General features: G+C 37.2%; 1 protein-coding gene across 1 annotated transcript in view; it reads left to right on the top strand.

The window, feature by feature from the left end:
* Positions 1-23,178, top strand: part of GRID2 (glutamate ionotropic receptor delta type subunit 2) — a 1,371,230-nt gene that overhangs the window by 797,790 nt on the left and 550,262 nt on the right. The window lies entirely within an intron of this gene.

Here is a 23,178-nt window from a genome sequence, read left to right as displayed (position 1 = left end):
TGCTATTTTTTCTTTAGACATTCTTATAGGTATATTGTGATATCTCCTTTTGGTTTTAATTTGCATTTCCCTAATGGCTACTGATGTTGAACACCTTTTCATGTGGATCCTACTAGATTTTTTAAAACTATATTGAACTGTATTTTAAAAGCCCTATGCATTTTTTTCAAAGACATGCACTCAAATACCCACAAATTTGGTCAAGAGATTTTTGTTATGAGGCAAAATATTTTTATTCTGTAAAGCTCAATTTTTATCCACAAAACTTTAAGAAAATAAAATCTAGATTTTTTTTGGACTCATAGGAAGTAGAATAGATACTTGAAGCTGTGGATGTCACTAGTCTTTTTTGTTTGGCTTGGGAGCAACTTTTTCTATGTTTTTGAAGACTCATCAGTGTAACAATGTAGTCCAAACCTTAGCCGTTCCGTAAAGTCTTCTCTTCTAGGAGGTGGGGAGCTGCCCAGCATCCACCTTTAATCCTGCAAAGCATTATGGGAGGACAAACAGCTCTTTAGGTAGACACTCGCATCTGCATTAGGAATGGAGCTCTTTCTCACACAGTCTTCAGATGTCTTGAATTATGGCTTTGGCTTTCAAATGTCTTCCTATGTACCTGCAAAGTAAGAGTTAATAGCAGTCGTAATAATGAATCGCATAGAAGTCTGCTGTAATTAATTGTTAAATAATCAACATTTAATAAGCAAATGAGTGTTTAAGTATAATATGTGCTGCCAATAAGGGAAATTGATAACCACAACCTTAATTAAAGAGAATAATCTAAACACTGTCAGTTAACTTGAAAGAAATATTTTCCAAATAAGCTGCAAATTGGATAATTAGGAGTTGATAGTGATAAGAGATTTGCTTTCACTAATCTCATTTATTTTGCTTACCTCCTTTTGTGTACTGAGCCTAAAGTAAAACAATGTCCTAAAGCATAAATAAAAAGAATTGCATTCCTTTAATTATTTGAGGAATGCTAGTTCTTTCCGACTTGCCAGCAAAATAAGTCTTATCAAATAAACATAAAACATAAATTTAAAATCTACCATCTCCTATTTCTGATAGTAGCATGGGGGAGGAGTGTGGGCTGTCTCTACCCCGGGGGACTCTTAGAGGCAGCCATTGGGGCAGCAAGTCCGTTAAAGCTTCTAGTACAGTTAGGGTATAACCATAATACATCTAGCAAAATTACTAAATTCTGATGGTAACATTTCATAGAAAAATTCCGTTTTGCTGAGCATTGTTTTTCGTATTTGAGGGGCAGCAGTACTTCTTTCAAATGTTACTGTCCCTTCTTTATTGTTGTTTGTAGACTCTCTTGGCAGAAGCCCAGCCCAACCCAGAATTCTCCGTCCCATTTTAATTTTACCTCTTTGTTGCTGTTATCTCTGAATTAGAAATTTCTCATTTGTGTGTATATTACCAAAAATGACTATTACTTATTTGTTGCCTAACGTGGGCCTGGGGTCTGCTTTTAGTCCTTTTCATGTGGTAGATTAATCCTTTGACCCTCACTATCACCTTTGCAAAACATCCTATTATTATCTTCATTTTATGGATGAAGAAATTGAGGCTTAGAGTCATTGCCGAAGGCCGTAGAATGAAGACGATTTAAAACCCACGTTTATCTGATTCTAGAGCAAAGGTGTCCCCATTTTGTTCTATTAAAGTTTTTCATAGTCCTTCAGAAACAAGACTGTAAATTAAATATTAATAGTAAAGCATTCACTGAGTACTGTAGATTCAGCATGTAAATAACCTCAGGAAAAATTAATTCTAAAGCATATTTCATCACCAACCAGCAGGTACATAGAATCTGTCAAATTAGAATTAGGTGGTCAAATTATTTTTCTTTTAAATTTTGTCATGTTATCCATTTAAAATCATCCTTGGTGCTTTATAATAAAAGGGGCTTTTCTACAAACAGCAACAATTAACTAGTAGTTTTAGCAATTGCCAACACTTTAAATGTCAAGCTATTTGCAGTGATTTATTGATGTTTTTACAAATGACTTCCATAGCAGTCATTTATCCTTAAAGCAGTCATTTATCCTTTGTGAAAGACCGTGCTTTTACTAAAAAATATTTTTATTATTTAAAATACCAAATTTTCTATTCTGAAGTCATTTAACAAAGTTTATCCATTCTCAATCAATTCAGTACACTCTTTTGACTTAGCTTTCAAAACCAAAAGGATTCCTTCTAATTAGCCCTCTCTATTCTTTAGACAAAAAGTCACTATTTAGTTAGCAGTTGTGTTGTCTGTTTTTTTGCCAGAATATTCTATAGAAGAAGGCTCAAAATGTAAAGAGTACTACTACTCGTTATTTTTAAACCTTGGTTCTTCAATTCTCCACTCTCAGTTTGTACCTTTAATTTCTCTCTTCATTGGCTCCTTTCAGTGTATAGATATATTCAGGTTATACACATCTTGAAAAATTAAAAATATTAATAAATGAAAAAATAGCCCTTCCTTAAAGCCATGTCCTGCCAAAGCTTCTACCATAGCCCCCTCCTTGTTAATCATCCTTAAAGAGAAGGCTGCTATCTCCTCTTTGTCACTTCTCATTCATTTTTCAACCCACTGCAATCTGCCTCTGCTTCCCACCCTCTAGGCTGCCTTAGTATTGCCAGGGTCAGTGAACAGTTTCAGTGCTTATCTTACCTAGCATTCTCTGGTATTCAATACTGAGGATCATTTTCTACACTTTATACTTATATTGTTTTCTTTTAAAAATTTTCAAGATGAAAATTTATTTTAACTTCTATTTGTGCTGTGAGAGAGAGAGTGTGTGTGTGTTGGGGTCATTTTAAGAAAAAGTGTTTTTAAAAATCTTCTTCATGTTATTAACGAGTAAACATTACCACACTAGGACTTTATTACATCATTTTTGATTCTTGAGCCCTTATTTCTATAAGCCACTGTGAGGGTTTATGGGAGTAACCCAAAGTCACAAATATTCTACTTATTTATTTAAAGAGAGCTGAATGCCACCGGACGTGTAAGTCAAGATTGCTAGCCCTTTTATTTGAACCTATGTCAATAGTTTTGCTCTTTAGATGTATGGAACTGAATTGAGGGGGACACAGAGAATACGGAGAAAAGCTAATGGTTTTAGTAAAATTTAGCACTTTAACAAGGAATTGGGAAGAACTGGATCTGAGTTAGGAAGTCTAGTGAGGCAAATAGTAAAGAGGAAACAAATCCTGTGTTCAATTTTAAGTTTGTTGGGTTTGTAACACTTTTTTTCCAGCATAAATCAATTTGATATCTAATTCACAAACACTGTGGGATAGCACAGCAATTGAAGCCGGGGTGGATGGAGGTTAAATCTAGTGTTACATTTTTTCTTCATAGTAACCGTATCTTTTCTACAAAGGTCAGTAATAGCAATTTCATTTGGGGACTATAATATAGCAGGTAAAAAAATCAAATGAAATCTACAAATGTCACTTTCCTTGTTCGTGTTTTTCTTCAGAGCCTTGGAGAGTTAGAAATAGTATGGCTTTTGAAAATCGTTATTAGATGATTGTGGACTGATGGTATCCAGTATATTTAAGCATCCAGTGGTGAATTATCTCCAAGAAGATTATATACACAACTCTAGTATGGGAAATAAGTATAATGACTAACTATCATTAAGTGCTTACAATGAGCCAGGCGCTGTGCTAAGTACTTTGTAGATACTATCTCATTTAGTTGTCAAAACAACCCAATATGGTAAGAACTGCTAAGATGCCTAACTAATAGATTACAAATTTGAAACTTAGAGGAATTTGATAATAACTTAGTTGAGGTGCCATGGATAGTAAGTAGTAGAGGGAAGTTTAATTCCAAGCAACACTAGCAACGTGAGCAGATAAGTGTACAGATCCTTGCAGCGATGAGGGAACCGCACCATTACCTGGGAGTGGCACTGGCTGGGTCTGCCTTTTAGTCCTTACAGTATTTCCTAAGGAAATTCCAATGACCCACAGCTCTGGAGTATTAAAAAAAATCCGAATTTTCCATTCCAAGTGGTTGACCAAATGATTCCTCTCCCTTCTGAGTGTCAATTTAAATGATTTTAAAGGAATACAAAAGGCATAAACACACCGCGCCCGTCATTCACTGAGTTGCTCAGGCCATAACTCTAAGAGCATTTCTGATGCTCCTCTTGCTCTCCCACTGTCACGTCCACTACAACAAGTTCAATTTTTTTCTATCATTAACTATACCCTGAGTATTACCACTGCTTCTGATACTGCCTGCCTGCCACCACCTTAGTCTACACACAGTCATCTTTTTCCCAGACTATTTCAGCGGCCTCCTAAATGGTATTTCTGCTTTCTCTCTTGCCCCCTCCAGTTAATTATCCAGACATAGAGTGACCCTTTAAAGATTTAAGTCATCATTTCTTTCTCCTGCTCAAACAGTCCAGTGGTTTATGAGAGTGAAATTTTTTTTCACAGTCTCTACATGATCTGACGCCAACTTGACGTCAACTCCTTCCCTCTCCCTTTTATTCACTCTACGCCAAGTCCCCTGGCCTGCTCTCTATTCCTCAGAGAATACAAGCTCACTGCTTTCTCAGGACCTTGCCACTTGACAATCCTTCTTGGGATGTCTTTCAGCAGATATCTGCATGGCTCACTCCCTCCCTTCTCTCAGGTCTCTGCTCCGTTATTGCCTCCTTGGAGAAGTTTTCTTTGACTGTTTGATCCGACATAACTCAGCTCCCCTCTCATCCCCTATTCTCTCTCTCTTTTTTTTTAATAACACATCTGCGTAGTAATTTTCTTTATTCCCTCCTCCCCTGAATCCATTCTCTGGTCTCTTCTGCCAGCTCTGTGCCTCTTGAGGCTGCCCTTTGTCGACGCTTCCTGCAGGTGTCATTGCCCCTTGGCTATTGGTTGGGATTGGCCAAGAGGAGCGCTGGCAGGAGAGCAGAGAGTAGAAAAAGAGGTATATCAGGCTATTTATTAGCCACTTGCTTCCTTTATGCTTGAGTCTGTTTTAAGCATGGTGGCTTTCCTGTAGGGCCACGACTCCTGTCTGCTGGTACTTTTCCTTCTAGTCACACAGTTCTCTTTACTTGCCTGTCAGGCTTGGAATGGTACAGTTCCCTGCTGTTGCTGGTCCCTGCATGCTTTATCATCCTCTGTTGGTTTCTTTAACTCCGTCCATATCTCTGTATAAAAGTCCCTTTATTAACTCTCTTCAATTAACCCACTGCCGTCTGTATCCTGCCAGAAATCCAATGTCTCTTCCCATTACTTGAAATTTCACATTTCTTTTTTGATATCTGACTTCACCACCATCTAACTTTCTAAGTTTTATGAGGTGTGATAAGTAGAATAATGTTCCCTGCCCCCCACCAAGGTGTGCACGTCCTGATCCCCTGACCCTGTGAATATGTCACCTTACATGGTGAGGCTGACCTTGCAGATGTGATTAAGGATACAGCCATTGAGACAGGGAGATTACCCTGGGTTGTCTGGGTTGGCCCAGTCCAATCTTATGAGACCTTAAAAGCAGAGAAGCTTTCCTGGATCGGTCAGAGATGAGACGAAGACAGGAGACATGGAAAGCAGGAGGGAAACTCAATTTGTCGTTGTTGACCTGAAAATGGAAGGAGGGAGAAACAGGAGCAGGAGCACACAGTCAGCCTGCGGGGCTGGGAGCAGTACACAGCAGACAGCCAGCGGGAAATGAGACCCCAAACCACAAGGAACTGCATTTTCCCAATAATCTGAAGCAGAAGGAAACGGATCCTCCCCAGGGCCCTACCAACTTCTTGATTTTAACCTTGTGAGAACTGCGTCGGGTTTCTGACTTACAGAATCATAAGATTTTTGCTGTTTAAGCCACTCAATCTGTGGTATTTTGTTAAGACAGCGATAGAAAACTGCTGCATGAGATTTGGATCTGTCTGAGCCTTTGCTGTGGCTACAGTGCCTAGAACAGTGCCTGCACGGGTAAAGATGCTCAGTGGGGAGCTTCGGAATTACTGAAGTGACTCAATAGATTTTAGAAGTCCTTGCCCATCTTAACAAAAAGCCTGTGAAAGAAGATGGTTACTTCCAATATTTACAAAATATGATAGTCCATGAGATTCTCAAGAAGTAAGCTTAGAAAAAAGGGTTTAATGGATTTCACCACAGGTATTTTAGAAACGCCTTACCAAAATAAACTTTCTACTTGATCTGTCATTTTGAAATTCAAATGGCAAATCAATTCCCATTCAAGTTCAAAGTCAGCTTTACCTTTGCAGTATTTAAGATGTAGTGTACCTGATAGCTAAAATAAGGTCTTTAAAGATGTGGATTCATTAAACTACTTCCTGTAAGCTTGTTTGGTTCCTCTTAAATTGTCAAAATCTATTTTTTAATTGAACACACTGTGTAGATCACTTTAACAGCTTTTTTCTGAAAATATCTAATGATGTTGTGCCTTTGTAGCACACCCCACAAACTTAAAAAATCTAATTTAAAACTCTAAATGTGTGATTTTTATGTGTGAAAAGATTCTTACTTAGGCAAACTATATTCTATTATCCTTAAAATAGACTGCATTATCAATTCAAATGTATAACTGATCAAATTAGAAGAGGGCAATTAAAAATAGTCATCTAGGCAACTATTAATTAGTTTTAAGTTTAACTTTCTCTGTACTCCACTTATGTAGAAAGAGACAGGAGTTTGAAGCTACTGCTACATTACGAGAAGTCAAACAGTGTTAAAAATATGCCTGATGGCGTATTTTTCAAGGTTACTCTGGTCTGAGTATTCTGAGGAGATGGTCACTCAAATCTGGATCTTCAAATATTTGAATTATCAGAAAGTCCAATTTTCCCCCGTGTGATGTCAGTGTCCTTATAAAGTTTTGCACTTTAGGTTTGTTACCAAACGTAATAAAAACTTTAAGCCCCTCTGGAGAAGAATGTTTGTTTTTATCTTTATTTTTGATTAGAGTGGTTCTCAAAGTGTGGTCCTGAGTCAACAGCATCAGCATCCCCTGGGAAACTTAGAAATGCCAATTTTGGGGCCCCACCCCAGCTCTACTGGATGGGAAACTCAAGTGCGGAGCCCTGCACTGTGCGTTTGCTAAGCCCTCGGGTCATTCTGAAGCAGGCTCCAGGTGGAGGAGCGCTCCTGCACTAGCCGACATTTCACAGGCTCTTCTACTCATTAACTGAGCAGAATTAAATCGAAATGGGAGATGAGGACACTAAGGTCAACGGGTGCCTTATATAAAGAATCATGAATTTCTGAAAGTTAGTTGCCTGAGATATAGTTGCTTCTATACATAATAGCTCAATTTCCACAGATTTCCAATTTATCAATAAAGAAACTGGGTAACAAGTTGCTCCGTTTGGGGAGAATTAATAAAGGAGAACCTCTAACCTTGCAAAACATTTGCACATTTCAGTTACAGTTTTGTTTCTCCCTTTGATCTGTGTCTATCAAGTTTATAAATTGAACGCAATACCAAAAAATATATCATGAGATCAAAATAATGATTTTATTGTCACCTTTTAAAGACATAGACCTGTTTTCCTCCGTTCTGCAAAATGGTAGTCCTGACACTCAGTCAATAGATCCCTCGTGATGGATTTGTTCTAATACGTCTGAAGAGGCCCTGTAGCTGCTGAGAGCACTCGATCGAGGGCCCGTGAGGGATCCTCATGGCACCCAGCTGATACATTCATTCCAACAAGTACTTAGGAAGAGCCCACAAGGTATTTAATTACTGTCAGACACTGAACAGGATGCAAAGGAAGGCAATTCTCTGTCCTCCAGGATTTTATAATTTAGCCAGGGATTAAAAGGAAAGGAAAGGGACCAAACATTTCTCTCATACTATCACATGCCAGGCACTGAGCGGGGCAGGAGACAAACTATACCCGTTAATCCGTGTAACCACTCAGGGAAGTTGGCATTATTCCCAGTTTACAAATAAGGACTCAGCAGTCTGAGACATGCTGAGAATTTGTTCAAATTCATCAGATAAGAAAGTGATGCTGGTGAAATTTAAAATGAAAACTAATACTTATGTCCATGTAGTTTCCACTGTGCCACGTCTCGTATAGAACATAGGCAGCAAATTCTAGACTTATACAGTGAGTGCCTGATGCGTGATGCACGTGACTCGGCGGGGAGATTAGAAAAGGAGCGGTAACTGTGATGGGGAAGGGAAGACTTCCCTGCGAAAGTTCAACACAGGTTCATTGAAAGAAAAAGGGTCATGACTTGGATAGAAGAAAAAACGGTTAAAAGTATTCCCGATGGGAGTCACTGTTAAACAGAAATGTCTAGTCGGGAATGAGAAGGGCAAGTTCTGGCAACGTGATGACGTCAGCCCAGCACAGTTTAGGTACAGAATGGCTTTGTTTGGCCCTGGCCATTCACCAAATTACACACTTTAACGATCAAAGGATTGTGGTGAACAGCACTACTTAGCTCCACTTACTGGGTATATTTGCTGGATGTGTCCTTGTACATTCAGCCAAGGGTTTGAGGGTACTACTTCTTTTGGCTTCAGCTTTAGATATGTATTATCTTTCCTCATGTAGGTGATAATTTGCTCCTCTCCTCTGCAGCCAACAGGATTCATTCACTTGAGCTGTATTATCTCTCAAAGAAAACCTCACAGGTACATTTTAATAAATTTCTCAAGTCCCTGGAGTGGAACAAATTCCTAGGAATATCACGTCTCCCAGGTACTTGTTTGCAGCTACTGCAGTGGACCAGAAAAACACAGTTTACTGTGAGGAATCCAGTTTTCATCCGGTTTAGTATTAAGGAAATAGCTATAGATAATTATAGTAAATAAAGCATGTCCAAAGAAAAGATGCATTTGACTGATGAACTTCAGTGGATTTTGATATGCCTCTGTATTTATTTTGAATCAAAGTCCCCAGATGGAGGGTGAAGGAGATTTCAAGGAGAAATTTCAGAAGTGCCTTTGCTTTGCTCTCTTGTTAAAGCGCTCGCTGTGGAAGAAATATTTTTGTCATTTGGTCACTGTGAATTTCAAAAGGATCTCCTATGATAGAATAGTCATTCCCCAAAGATATTAGATCTACTCTGGGGAATGTCATTGTTCCCGAAGAAGATAATAACAGCAGCAAGAAAATAATAAACATTCTCTGTAGGATATCACCGTTTTAATTGACTTTGGACACTCAAATCGATTTTTTAATCTACAGACACATGACAAGGTCAGCAACAGAGGAGCTGATAATGATTTATTTTCATAATATGAGGGATATAGTTAAGATCTGGAATACAAACATGAAGCATGGTACTTTGAAAAGATAACAGGTTTTAAAACCGTAGATATTAATTACACTTTGATTTGATTTTTAACAAAAATTATTTAGAAAATGTTTTTCTTAGGTTATTTTTCATATAGGCTCTTTGAAAAAAGTTTCTGTTTACAATTGTGTGGTCAAAGAATATACACCTAATTTTTAAAAATAAATTTTATTTTTAGCAAAATTTCACATGTACTCAATAAACATTTTTTAAAGTATTTATAAAATTAACAAGGAACAACAAGCATTGCTTCCTCACTGCTCCCTAGTCTCTCTTCTACTCTATGGAGGCAACCTTTAATTTCTGTTTTGTCTTAGCTACTACTGGTATTTTCCAGTTTTTATGGTTGTTGTTGTTGTTGCTGAGGAAGATTAGACCCGAGCTAACATCTGTTGCCAATCTTCCTCTTTTTCTTGCTTGAGGAAGATTAGCCCTGAGCTAACACCTGTGCCAGTCTTCCTCTATTTTGTCTGTGGGTCTCCATCACTGCATGGCTGACGAGCGATATAGGCCCATGCCTGGGATCTGAACCTGTGAACCTGGGCCACTGAAGTAGAGGGTGCCGATCTTAACTACTAGGCCACGAGGCTGGCCCCCAAATATTTTTTTTAATAATGTTTTCACACTGGTTTCCCCTGATTTTTTCAGATATCAATATTATCTATTGATGGACTAACATGGACAATGAGAATTTAGTTTATATACATGATCTCACACAAAGTTACCCTTCTCTCCCAATATAGTTTTAACACATTTATAACTAAATCCTTATTCAGTATTATCATTAATATGACTATGTAAACGTTTTTTCCTGGTTCTAGAGAGGCTCTGACTGTTCATTCAATATGTGAACTTTCACTGAATCACCTTGCTTTTTTTCTTCTGTACCTCACCAAACAACTCATATATCCATTGGTTGTATATATTTTTAAGATATATATACCGTAAAGAAAATTTTAGATTAAGATCCTATGGCCTCTGCTCTAATGTGTTTTTCCTCACAATTTAGTTACAAAAAGTGAAATATAGTTGGCGTACATAGCATTACCATCGTGTTTAAATTTTAAATTTCTTATTTGAAATTTTTCAATATCACCACTATAGATATCTTCAAAACTTGTGTAAATATTCCCATTATTAGCTGCTGAAAAGAAGTAGCTTTTGAAAATGATCAATAAAATAGAAAGCCTGCAATAGACCAAATTTATTCCTTCCTCATATATGTTTTTCTCCTTGAATTCTGAGACTGACACCAGTCTTGGTGTTGATTTTGTCACCCTCTTTGGATGAGCATTGTTCACAACTTCTAAAATTCGCACTGGGCAAATTGGCTCTGCATCTATCTTTTGTATTGTACTATAAACTTCCATAGTTGAGAGAGCTCAGTGGTTTCATTCTCTGTATTTATGTCATAATTTGTTCCCCCAAATAAAATGTCTTTAAAAAGGGAATAATCTAGCACTTTTGTTTCACTTTTATTAAAACAACAACAAACTCTAGTATCTTTACATAGACTTTTTGTTTATATCTTTGATATTTTAAGAATTTAATGTAGATACCTATATTTTATTAAACTACGTCTCAGAAGTCACTATTGAGTTTTATAAATTGGAACAGCCATTGACTTAGTAAAGCGGACCTCATTCAGGTCTTAAGGAAAAACTTATTTTTTACTCACGATTTACTGTCTCCTGAACTCCATTCAGCAGATTTGTTGGCCTTTGACATTTTGGTGAACCATCTGACAATTTCAATCATAGTTTGAATTTCAAACAGCAAATATTTGGGATGTTCCAGGTTTCAAATCATATCGAACTCTTCACCCTAAAAATGTCCTTTACTTGGTGCTTAAGAACATTTTTCCATTTGAAATGTTTTCTTTTAGCTTTCTTACAGTCATATTCAAAGCCAAAGAGAGAGATTTTTCCAGTAGTGTGCACTTTTGCAAATACAATTAAGACAGAGGGAAAAAATTCATTATTTAGCAGAATGATACAATTTCCTAGCTGTAAAGCCAGATCATCCTTTGATCTAATTTTTTCTCTTTTCTATTATTTTAATCACAATTCTCATTGGATACTTTGAGTCTTTGACCTAATTCTTTTCTTTGAATGTGCAGAGACCTTATTACACAAAGCAAGTTTAAGTAAAAGAAAGTTAAAACTTTCAAATACATATACAATATGATTCAGAATTATTTTGCAAATTAATTGTGATTTTTATTGACTAATCAGAAAAATTGCAAAATAATTTGAAGAATATTTATCTGGAAATTAACCTTAGTGAGACTTTATAGCTCTGAAAATGATATAGTACAGCTCCAAATATCAAAAATTTTGAATAGTTAACTATGTATTTTTAACTGTATATATGCTAAATAAAATATAAGAAAATTAGACGGATAAAGGAGTACATATTTTATTTTTAAATGGAGGTTTTTATTTATTTTTTTTAAGAAAAAACGTTGAAACTGAAGAGAGTCTTTACAATAATTTAATGGTCTTCTATGGCAAAAAGCATACCTAGAAAGAATTCAGCCTGATAAAGGATAAGTTGGTAAGAAATATTGCTTATCTGCTTCTTCTCACTCTGTACACCAGAATCTTCACTACATTAGCAAACTGTCTTCCTCTTAGTGTGCATACTTAATTTAGAAAGTTGCGAGGGATTCTTCCACTATGGCCTTTATAATTAGAAACATTAATTTGTTGAAAACAACTGGACCCATGTGATGATTTTTGAATGATATGTAATTTTTAACAAATTTTCTTTAAATATGATTATGAATGTTTTTACAAATCATAAATCGTATATATGGCAATTGCTATAAAACTTCAAACTCTCATCATTAAAGATTCTTTTGAAGAATGCTATCTTAAAATAATTATAAAAGCATTTAGATTTTTCTTTTTGTCTCATCCAGATGCGACAAATAGAGATCCTCACTATTTTTGTGTAAACCCAATCTGCCCTGGCACGTCAATTCTTTGTGTCAAGGAGTATGTAACTATTTGCATAAAAGCATCGATCTCACTTTTCCATTTATTCAAAATTTATTTTAAGTATATTTTATTTACCAATAATATTTCAAAAATGGTTTATCTCTCCACTGTATTCTTTAAAATTCCAACCAGAAATTGCTCATCACACTTAGAATGTCTTCTATCGATTTCTACATGACCATTCAGCATTCTTTTGATGCTTTCCCAATCTCTATAACTTCAATATTCTGCCCTTTACATTCTGCATTTGAAGACTCGATGGTGATGGGATAATGTTCAGTTCTTCTTGTTAGGACTGGAGTTTTATGGATATAACCATGATTTTGGAAGAGAGGAACAGTAATTTACCTGTGCAGGATCTGAATCCATAACATTATTAGCATTTTACTTTTTAACAAAATGAGGGAAACAACCACAGAAAATGATCCATTTGAAAATAATTTCATAACTCACTTAACTTGAAAAATAAAAAATCTTATTATAGGCCAAAACTCTATCTTTAGGAAAAAAGATGGCCTTGTCTAATAAACACATTATCTTTTAAAATATTACATCAGAAACTTGAATCTGATAAACGCTTTAGTGAATTGTTTAGAATATATAGTATAAAATGGAAGTCAATGTGTCTCTTCGATTTTCTTGATTTTGTACCTAATTGACAAGGATGAGCAGGTATTAAGAAAGGAGTTTTCTGTTGATATGAAAACAATCCTGAGCTAACCACGTTGTAAACTATACTGTAAGTCAGAGTGAAATGTGTCTACAAGAAGGAGCATACTCAAGCACATTAAACATAAACTAAACACAAATACAAGAACAAGCATACTAAACGAAACTACTGTAGGCTCTTACTTCATTAGACAATAATGACTTAGTCTATAGTGGGGTGCACATATATATATATATTTTTTTTTAAACTCCCTTTTATGCCAATAAGTCTGCAAAAGAAAAGACACAAAACAAAACAATCAAATAAAAAATCACTCCGTTTCTTTTTTCTTTTCTTTTCCTTTTTTTTGCTGAGGAAGGTTAGCCCTGAGCTAACATCTGTTGCCCATCTTCCTCTTGTTTTTGCTTGAGGAAGATTAGCCCTGCGCTAACGTCTATGCCAATCTTCCTCCACTTTATATATGGGTCACTGCCACAGCGTGGCTGATGAGCAGTTTATGTCTGTGCCTGGGAACTGAACCTGCGAACCCTGGGCTGCCAAAGCAGAGCATGCCGGACCTTAACTACTATGCCACAGGGCTAGCCCCAGATCACTCCATTTTAATGATTGTGGTGATCAGATCAGAGAATGATATTTACTTCAACTATGTCCTTGCCCTTAATTCTCACAAGAATAGATATTATCAGAATACTCTTAAAGAAAGTCTTCTAATAGTTCTGTGACCAAGCCATCTTGGAGGGAAGGCTTTTGAAGCTTGTCAACCAGCTACACTATGACTGTTTTTAAATTTCTCTAGAGAGAAAACAGGTGGCCCTCAAAATTGCAGCTGTTAGTGCATCTCTTTGGGTCTAAGGGAGACCAGGCATTATTGTCTAATAGATCCTTCTTTGCTGTCTTACTTTTGTATTCTGACCTGAGTAAACTGTGAAATTAGGCTAAATATGAAACCATCCTGTGAAACAGTGCTAAGTATTTAAGTGAACTGTGAAACATATGGGAGATTCAAAATCAGAATGTAACTCTTTACAATGGACCAAGAAAGTCCTGGCACATATCCCCAGGCCACCCCTTGAATTATGAACCACAATTGTGCGACATAGCATTTATGGCCTCAACTCTAGTGACAGAAATAGACCTTAGTCCCATTCTATAATTCCTGATAAAAATTAATTCTCAAAAGAAAAACTAGCTAACGAGCGCAAATACATACAGTAATCTTGGAAATTTTTTTTCTTTATCTGCTGGGAGTTGGTTACAGCAAGCCTTGACACATCCTTTATTTAACTTCTTAGCAGAACTGATTCTTACTGATGAACTTGTAATGGCATATAAGAAACAAAGAACAGGGGCCAGCCCGCTGGCACAGCTGTTAAGTGCACATGTTCCAATTTGGCGGCTCCGGGTTCGCCAGTTCAGATACCAGGTGTGGACATGGCACAACTTGGCAAGCCATGCTGTGGCAGGCGTCCCACATATGAAGTAGAGGAAGATAGGCATGGATGTTAGCTCAGGGCCAGTCTTCCACAGCAACAAGAGGAGGACTGGCAGCAGTTAGCTTAGGGCTAATCTTCCTCAAAAAAACAAAACAAACAAACAAACAAACAAAAAAGAAATAAAGAACAGGCAAATCCAGTGATCTGCTTCAAGATATAATTGGCAGCTTACACTCAAATCTGACCTTATCTCTTGGGGATGAAAAAGAAACATGGTAATAAGGTCAAAATAATGTTTGTGTCTACCAATCCCCCAAATTCAGTTCCTGTAAATAATAACCCATCACCCTAATGAAGAATTCTGTGATCAAAGTAATTTGTGTGAAGGTATGATTTGTGTGGCAATGATTAAGGTATAAATAGGAACATTTTAATATGTATAAAGAAGTTTACTTCAAACAAGAAGCTATTTTTAAACAATAGGCTTAAAATTACTCTTTCTAAAACACGGCTTTTGTCTTTCCTCCATGGAAAGGTGCATGCCCTTAGATATTTCTGCTGGAAAGTTGCGTGTGCACTGGTAGGCACTATTGCACTTTTCATATTCCTAATAACCATCCAGTGGAGGTAGGCTGAAAGCTCACTTAGAGCAAAGACCAAGTCTGCCTTGCTCAACAAAGCAACTCCAGCCCTAGCATTGTAGCTAGTATATTTCAGGTGCTCAAAAAGGTTGAACGGTTTTGTTAAATTAATTGCATGGATATAGAATCAATGCCAAATGATCACACTCAGTCTCTGACTAGGACTTTTTGCAAAGCAGTGGATCTCAAAATGACTCACCATGCCTGCAACATAGACATCAACTGGGAACTTACTAGAAATGCAAATTTTCAGACTCCATAACAGACTTTCAAAATCAGAAACTGTTGGGGTGGGTCCAGCAATCTGCGTTTAAAACGCCCTTCAGGTGATTCTAATCCAGTCGTGCTAATATTGAGGATCACCAACGTAGAGAATCCTGAAATACAGTGCACACAGTGACATCAATGCTTTTTAGAATGGTGAGACTGTCTCAACAGTCTATTATAGAAAAACAAGTCCTATGGACAGATTGTGCATAATTTTAATTCTCAAGAACTTTTCTACTTCTCAAGAATTTCTTCTTTTTAACTAGAGGAACTAGTCTCTATTCATGTGTGATAAATTGTGTGTTCTGTGTAGTAAGGTTAACTCAGTTTAAGTTACTTGTAAATATCCTGAGACAAGGACTTTGGTGCAGATGGTTTATTAGGGAACTGGTCCCCAAAAGCACAAGTAAAGAAGTGATGAACATGAGGGAGAGTAAAGAAAAAAGCCAGTCAAGAATGTGTCTCCAAGAGTGGATTATAATTGTGGGCAAATGGGGCTCAAACCTTCAGGGAACCTTCTGAGAAACTGTGTGTGGAATACATCTAAGAACCACCCCATTGGAGGGTGTGGACACGAGAGCATTTATTTCCCCAGTGGTTGAGAGTTGACTCCAGTGTTGCTAACATACCCCCACTTCTAGGTTATGTTTCTGTGGCTGAATAAGCTGGGGAAGGTCCCCAGGCAGAGAAGGTAAGAGACACAAGCTCTTGAGGTGGGATATGTCAATATGCTGGAAACTGTTTTTACCTGTAGTTGCAGGGCATTTCACATGGCCTAGGGGCTATGGGGCAAAGCAACCCTCTAACAGGACAGTTTTCATCAAGTTCACAATATTTATTAAATGGCTATTATGAGTCAGGTCCAGAGTGGGTTGTAGGATATAAAAATAGATAAAACATCATCCCTGCCTCAAGAAGCTTTTAGAGTGGTGGAACATGTAGACAAATAAAAGGATAACTAAAATCTAATTAGATATGTTCAGTGACGGTGCTGTATGTCCACATTTATAAGAGGAATTTATGGTGGGAGAGGGTATAGTAATCATGGAAGACTTCTTAGAGGTGATGACGATAATCATGCCTAAGGGCAATCCTGAAAGACACTTAGAGCCCAGCCAAATGAAGATATTTGGGAGCGGGGGCGGCTGTGGACAGAAGCCAGAATGACTGAGATGTGAATGGGGGGTGTAAAACAGGAGAAAGCAATCATAGGCCATATTTGAGAGGATTGTCTGTAAAAGTCGGTTGAGAGGCCATGTGTTACATGGAAGGAAATCTAGAGTCCCACAGGAAGCAGATAGAGAGATGTGGAAGGCACAGGAGTGTAGATAACTGATGATAAAGATTCCAAAAGAGAAAAGAAGAAAGGGACCCGGAGCGCTGCTGAAATGATTAGTCCCCTTTTCAGAGGAAGAATGCCTATCTCACTGCTAAGAGAGGGCAGGAGGAAGTGTATTCATTTGTAAAATAGGGGAAATAATAGCAACAACCTTCAAAGGGTTGTTATGAGACCTAAATGATGAAAGGTACTAAAATATTTACCATTGTTTCTCATGCGTAATTCACACCCCCAAAATGTTAGCTATTATTATTCAAAAAAGGATTGGGTTTTTTTGCTTTGCTTTTGATTTTTAGAGTAGCAGAAATTTGAAAGCTTGAAATCATTTCTATCTGTTGATCTTTATTCATTACTTGTTTAAATAGGAAACAACGTTACTTGTAAAGTTGTTAGGAAAATGGACTGGTGGAGCTGGTGGAAGGTTGAATGTCACCGCCATGGAAAATGGGGGAGGAGCGAAACTGATGATATATACGGTAGAATAACTGCTAGTTAGAATGAAGTGTCCAGTAAAGGTTGGAAGCCATGATTTTGGAGTGACGCTAAACCATACAGTTGTGTGATCCATTTCTAGGAAAGATGGAACAGTGTATTCAAAGACATACAAATGGCATTGAGGATAACTGTAGTTGTTTTACAGAAATTGTGCAATTGTAAACACTGACAGATAAGCATTCATGGCAACAAATTTTTTTTTAAAAAAAAGCTTGAAAAAAGGAATTTATCATGAGGTTTAAGATCAATGAAAACTCTAAAATGTGTCAGATGATTTTGAATATTCTTGCATTATTTGATCCTAGCCGAGGGTCCTTTGTCAAACTCTGTAATTCCGTTCTACAGATGACATTTTGTTTGAGCAGTTAGCAGTTGGTGCCTCAGTTTCAACTGACATTTTGTTACTAAACACAGTTCTAACACCATAAGGTGATTTGTCAGTGGTAAGAAAAAGATGGTTTATATTTCACCATAGTGAAATAGCACAGACGGGAGAATCAATTGCTTGGAATTCTGGAAAGTGTCCATGCTGTCAAGTCCAACACCATTGAAAACATTTTTTACAGTAGGCCACAAGGTATACTTTTTATGGAAGAAGCTCTGAAAGAAATTTAGAAACCCCAGAAAGCTTGAAGTTCTTGTTTTAATATCGTAAAAAATTCAAGGATCATACCTACAATGAGCTTAAATACCTTGACAGTGACCAACACAATTACATTAGGAATATGGCGATGGAAGTTCACATTTTGCATTTCTTAATTTTTCTTTTGGATGCTTTGTGTATCAAAATTAGTAAGGCTTTTTGAATACTTTTTCCCCCATGAAGTCTTTTGATTCTAGAATCATCAACATTGTATACCACTCGTGATAGTCTAAAAAGCAGAGTCCCTGTGAAATATTGGGAAAGCCCAGAGATAACAGAAATATTGAACTGGGAATGTCTTTTAATGAGCAATAATCAGCTTCCATAGTGGCTTCATCAATGATGAACTACTGATGGCCCAGAATACTGCCAAGTTACGCAAAGAACAGTAGTAAACCGATTAACTCACTAACTGCAGACACGAGATGTTAATTGCCTTATTGTCACAATACCTGGGAATCATTGTCCCTTTTCACTTCTAGAAGATTTGGCTGTTTGTCCTGTGGTGACAATTAAGTTTTGTTTTGATGACAGAGCAGGAACAGGTAACTGTTTCTCTGGTTAAAGATCAGCTGCACAATCTGTACATGTATATGTATGTACTTAAACTTTAATCAGTTAATCAGTACAGCAAGATGCTCAAATTCTGAAAAGAGTATGGGAACTAAGATTCACTCAAAGAAAAGCTGATAGTCTTACCCCACTTCAAGGCAAATGGTCCTGGAGTAAAGTGGTGGATGAAATCACCTGCATTTCTCAAATTCTTCTATGGTTCATTCTCTCTCTCTCAAAGGTTTATAGTAGATGCAAATAAATTACATAATGGAGTTCAAATACATACAACTCCAGTGTATACCACACAATGTTCTGCAATATTCAGTTTAACTGTAATTATTTTAAATTTTTTTTTTTAAAGATTTTATTTTTTCCTTTTTCTCCCCAAAGCCCCTGGTACATAGCTGTATATTCTTCGTTGTGGGTCCTTCTAGCTGTGGCATGTGGGACGCTGCCTCAGCGTGGTCCAATGAGCAGTGCCATGTCCGCGCCCAGGATTCGAACCAATGAAACACTGGGCCGCCTGCAGTGGAGCGCGCGAACTTAACCACTCGGCCACGGGGCCAGCCCCATGTAATTATTTTAATTTTTAGGAAAGCATAATAGTTTCTGAATCTTGGAGAAAGAGGGCTATGAAAACATTATGGAGGAAGGATGTTTACTAGTTACTGATTCTGGCTTCCACCTCCAGCTTTATGACTTTGGTGAGTTACTTCAGTTTCTTCATATGTCAGGTAGACACAAATGTAATGCTCACCTGATATGGGTATTGTGAGCATTAAGTAATTTATTACATATATAAAAGCACTTTGTGCCTGGCATATAGTAAGCACTTAATAAATATTACCTTTTATTATTATTATTGATATACTGAAATAGCATTCAATAAACATTTACTGAATTGAATAAATGCACTTATAAATGCATTTATGAGTACTGCCAAAAATTCTGCAGTAACCTGAGTGTAGAAGAGAAAGAAGGTTAACAAAGGAAGAGATTAGCATTTTTTGAACACTTGCAATGTTATGGGTGCTTTAGATACATTCATCCACTTAATCCTTACTATACTCCTGTGATAAAAGCATTATTCAGATAATCAGGGAGCTGGGACTCAGAGTCAGTAGCATATCTGACTATCCACAAGGACACCTGGCATTTGAGCTCAAGCCCAGTTATTCAAATTTTATGTTCTTTTTCCAATACCACATAGCCCCCAAATTCTGAGGTGTTTGACTTTGGAGATTTTGAACATGGTGCTTCTATACTCCATTACCACATAAATACCTCAGTTGATAAAATGCAAAGAGTCATTTTCTGGTTATTTATTTAATTTTTGGAAATTAAATTCCATCCAGTGACTTCTTTTCAAGACAAGTTTATCAAATGATTTAGTCCCAGGTGAAATAGAGATATCCAAGATATAGAAACACGAGTTAGGGCAATATAGTTATCTTTTTTCCACAAACAACATTTAGTGAAAATCTGCGTTGTGCCTGGCAACAAATTTTACTGAAACCCTACTGCATGTCAGTGATTATTCTAAGGGTATAGACCAGTGATCAAAATAAAATTCTTACTTCTATGAAACTTGTATCCTTGTGCACAGAAAGAGATGGTAAATAGGCTTGTGTGTGTGTTGTCTCACATGGGATAAGTACACAGGGGGAGCAAGGATGAATGATCATAGAGGTCATGCCTGATGAAGTGACAGTTACGCAGAGACCTGAATGAAATGAAGAAGGGAGCTATGTGCACATCTGTGGTGCAAGAGCAATCCAGGAGGCAAAGCCAGGGCAAAGGCAGCACTATACTGGAGGACCAGCAAGAAAGCCAGTCCCGCTGAGGCCGAAGGAAGCAAACATGATGTAGCCCTCACAGCCAATTACATAACTCCACACAATTTAGTTAAGGCTGGAATAAATGTTTCCTCAGAGTGTTAGACAAGCATAAGGGCGAGGACAATGCTGCCTGGGGTCGAGGAGGTAGGGGTGGGAAAGGATCTGACATTTGCTTCAGGCTTTGAATTTTGAGAAACACTTTGTCAAGGAGACAGGATGGAGAGGAGATCAAAGGAACAAAGCAAAGGCATGAAGGTCACCGTGGGGAAGGGTCTGTATGTTGTATTTTGATGTGATCAACAGACTTCTCTTCAAGAAGCTTTTTCTTTTTCTTTATTTGCCTCAAGATAGCAAGAAGGCCTTATTTCATAAATCCCAGCAATTAAGTGCTAATATACCCCCAAGTCATCAGTTTAAGCCTTGATTAAAATCCAGGTAAGAACTCATATTCATTTGTTTGCCAGTTATACTTAAGAATTAGTTTACTCTGCCAAAGTTCATTTAGCTATTTAAAAATAAATAAAATGAAATAAACATTTTAATGTAATCCCCTTGTCGTGCTGAAAGTTAACATACTAGAATACAGTAAAACAGGCGACGCAAGGGATAAGTGGTCCTTCAACAAACACTACTTTTCCTAAATGTTTTGGGATAACGTAACTTTAATCACTACAGTAGACATCTAAAAGACCCCTATGCAAGCAGAACCTCACAAAGAAAACAGTAACACAGTGGTCCCCTGCACTCGTAATAATTGTCAAATATCTGTCTTTATCCTAACCAGGCAAAGTATTGAAATCACTGTTCAATCTCTGTTGAATAGTATAAGACACAGCAAGGTGTGTCTATGGCATATGATGAATGCAGATTCTCTATTTTCTTGCATTAGCGCCCGTCTTTCCACATTAAGAAGCATAGCAGGTAGCATCCTGTTGGACAAATCTCAGTGGTGGCATATTTCCATCTCCCAGGGGGTGTGGGAAGACCCAAGCACACAGCAGTAACAATAATTCTAGCATATCCGTTTATGAAATAACTTTGGCAGTAAAGCCTAGAGGATTTGGATGAAAGTGTATTTGTGGTCTTCCAGCTGGAAGATCAGAGCAGAGATTCTAAAGCAAAAGGCACAGAGTGGGATGGCAGATAGTGGCTGCTTGGATAGGAACAGAAGAGAGCTGGGGATCCATGCTGAGCTCAAGGGGAAATGCCAACAAGACAGTCATTTCAGAATATCCCCATGCTGCCTGCTCTCAGAGCGAGGGATTACTGATGCCATCTGCTGGATATACTTGGGATTTACAAATGGAATCTACACAAATAGTACTCCGGTGTCTGCCTATCCTGTGGCTTCAGTTCTTCTAAGAAGAAGAAAAATAAAAACCAAAAAAGCCAAAAAAAAGGAAAAACAAAAGCCAGCAATAGAAATGAATCACAGATCGTGTACGTATTTACACTTTCAAGCTCCAGCTCTGTGTTTCAGAGACTTACAGTGTGTAGTTGTGTTGGGTTTTTTTAGCAGAACTCTGGGGGAATACAGTTTAGCCATATATGACACTCAGGCAAGTGGATGTAGAGTTTGTACTGGAAATTCATGAGTTTCTCGCTAAAAATCTACTATGCACTGTAAACTTTATACACGATATACTCCCTTGACATACTTTATTGGAGAAGAGTATAGTGGTTTGGTTTGGTTTTGTCTTATTTTTGTTTAATTAGAAAAAGAGAAAAAGATTAAGAAAAAAGAATAAGTATTACTATTTGGTCAGAACTATTACATATACATTTGAGTTTTACATAAAATATGGTAATTCAACTTTTGTTTTCTGTTTGTTTTCGTTTTGCGGAAAATTTCCTCTGTTAGTTGCTCTCCCTGTAGAATTATTATAAGACCATGATGTAAAATTACAAAATTCCTTGTGATGCTTCAATAAAATTTTAGAACTTTTAGAAATGTGTGGCTAAATTAACATAGATTTTAGTCTACATTTTCCAAAAAGTACTGATTCTTGAGATTGGTAGTGAGAAAAATGGTTTCCATGGTCAACTCTATTTGAATATGCTACATTCCAAATATCTTCTCCCGGAGTTCCATAAAACACATTAATTAAAATATGAGAAGTTGATATTTATGAAGAGTTTACTATGTGCCATTATCACATTTAATCTTCCCCACCATTTCATTTTATGGGCGCTATCATTAACCCTAGTGACAAATGAGGAAACTGAGCCTTACAGGATTTGTAATTTGTTCAAAGTCACTGTAAGAAAATGGAGGCATTGACAATCTGACTTTAGAGCTCATGCTCATAAGTCTGAAGCCATATCTCCCAAATTATTAATATATAGAATAATGTCACATATTAATATGGCTTTTGTGTTAATTACATTTCAGTATTGATATTAACCTGTTAAAAGCTTTGAGGAGTAATGCGGTAATGATATTTATTTAACTTTTCTTAACCTAGCATTTCTAAATCTACTTGGCCACAGAATACTTACGAATTTCAGCGGAAGTAGTGTCCCACAGAATACAGTTCTAGAAATGCTGATATAAGCTGTAGTATTGTTATAGATGAGGAGCTAGGAAGGGAGTAGCTCTTTAATATTTCTCTGGCCACTTGCTCCAGAATAACTGCGGGTGTCCTTCCCAGACAGGCCACTCGCAGGCGTCCACCTGAGCATTTGGAATGGGCAAGAATAAAAGCAAAAACCTGACACCTTTGCCGCTGCAGGTGCACAGAGCACTGGAACCCTCTGCATGAGTGTGTAATATTTAGTAGGTCCTGCAAAGGGAACAAGCGTAATTTAGTTAAGCCACAAAGTTGAGTGAAAAACAGCATGTTGCTATTATTGTTTAGTCAATTAAATTGTCCTCTGTGCTTGTAGGAACTGTTCCACATTTATTACCAGTGAGATACACACTCTGGCAGTTTCTTTGCTTCAGATCGTTTTATATTTAGCCCATCTAAAGATTTGAGAACGAATGATG

This window comes from Equus caballus, chromosome 3 (genome assembly GCF_041296265.1).
Source record: "Equus caballus isolate H_3958 breed thoroughbred chromosome 3, TB-T2T, whole genome shotgun sequence".
NCBI lineage: Eukaryota > Metazoa > Chordata > Mammalia > Perissodactyla > Equidae > Equus > Equus caballus.
Note: the sequence above shows the minus strand (reverse complement) of the source record. Positions and strands in the feature narration are given on the sequence as shown.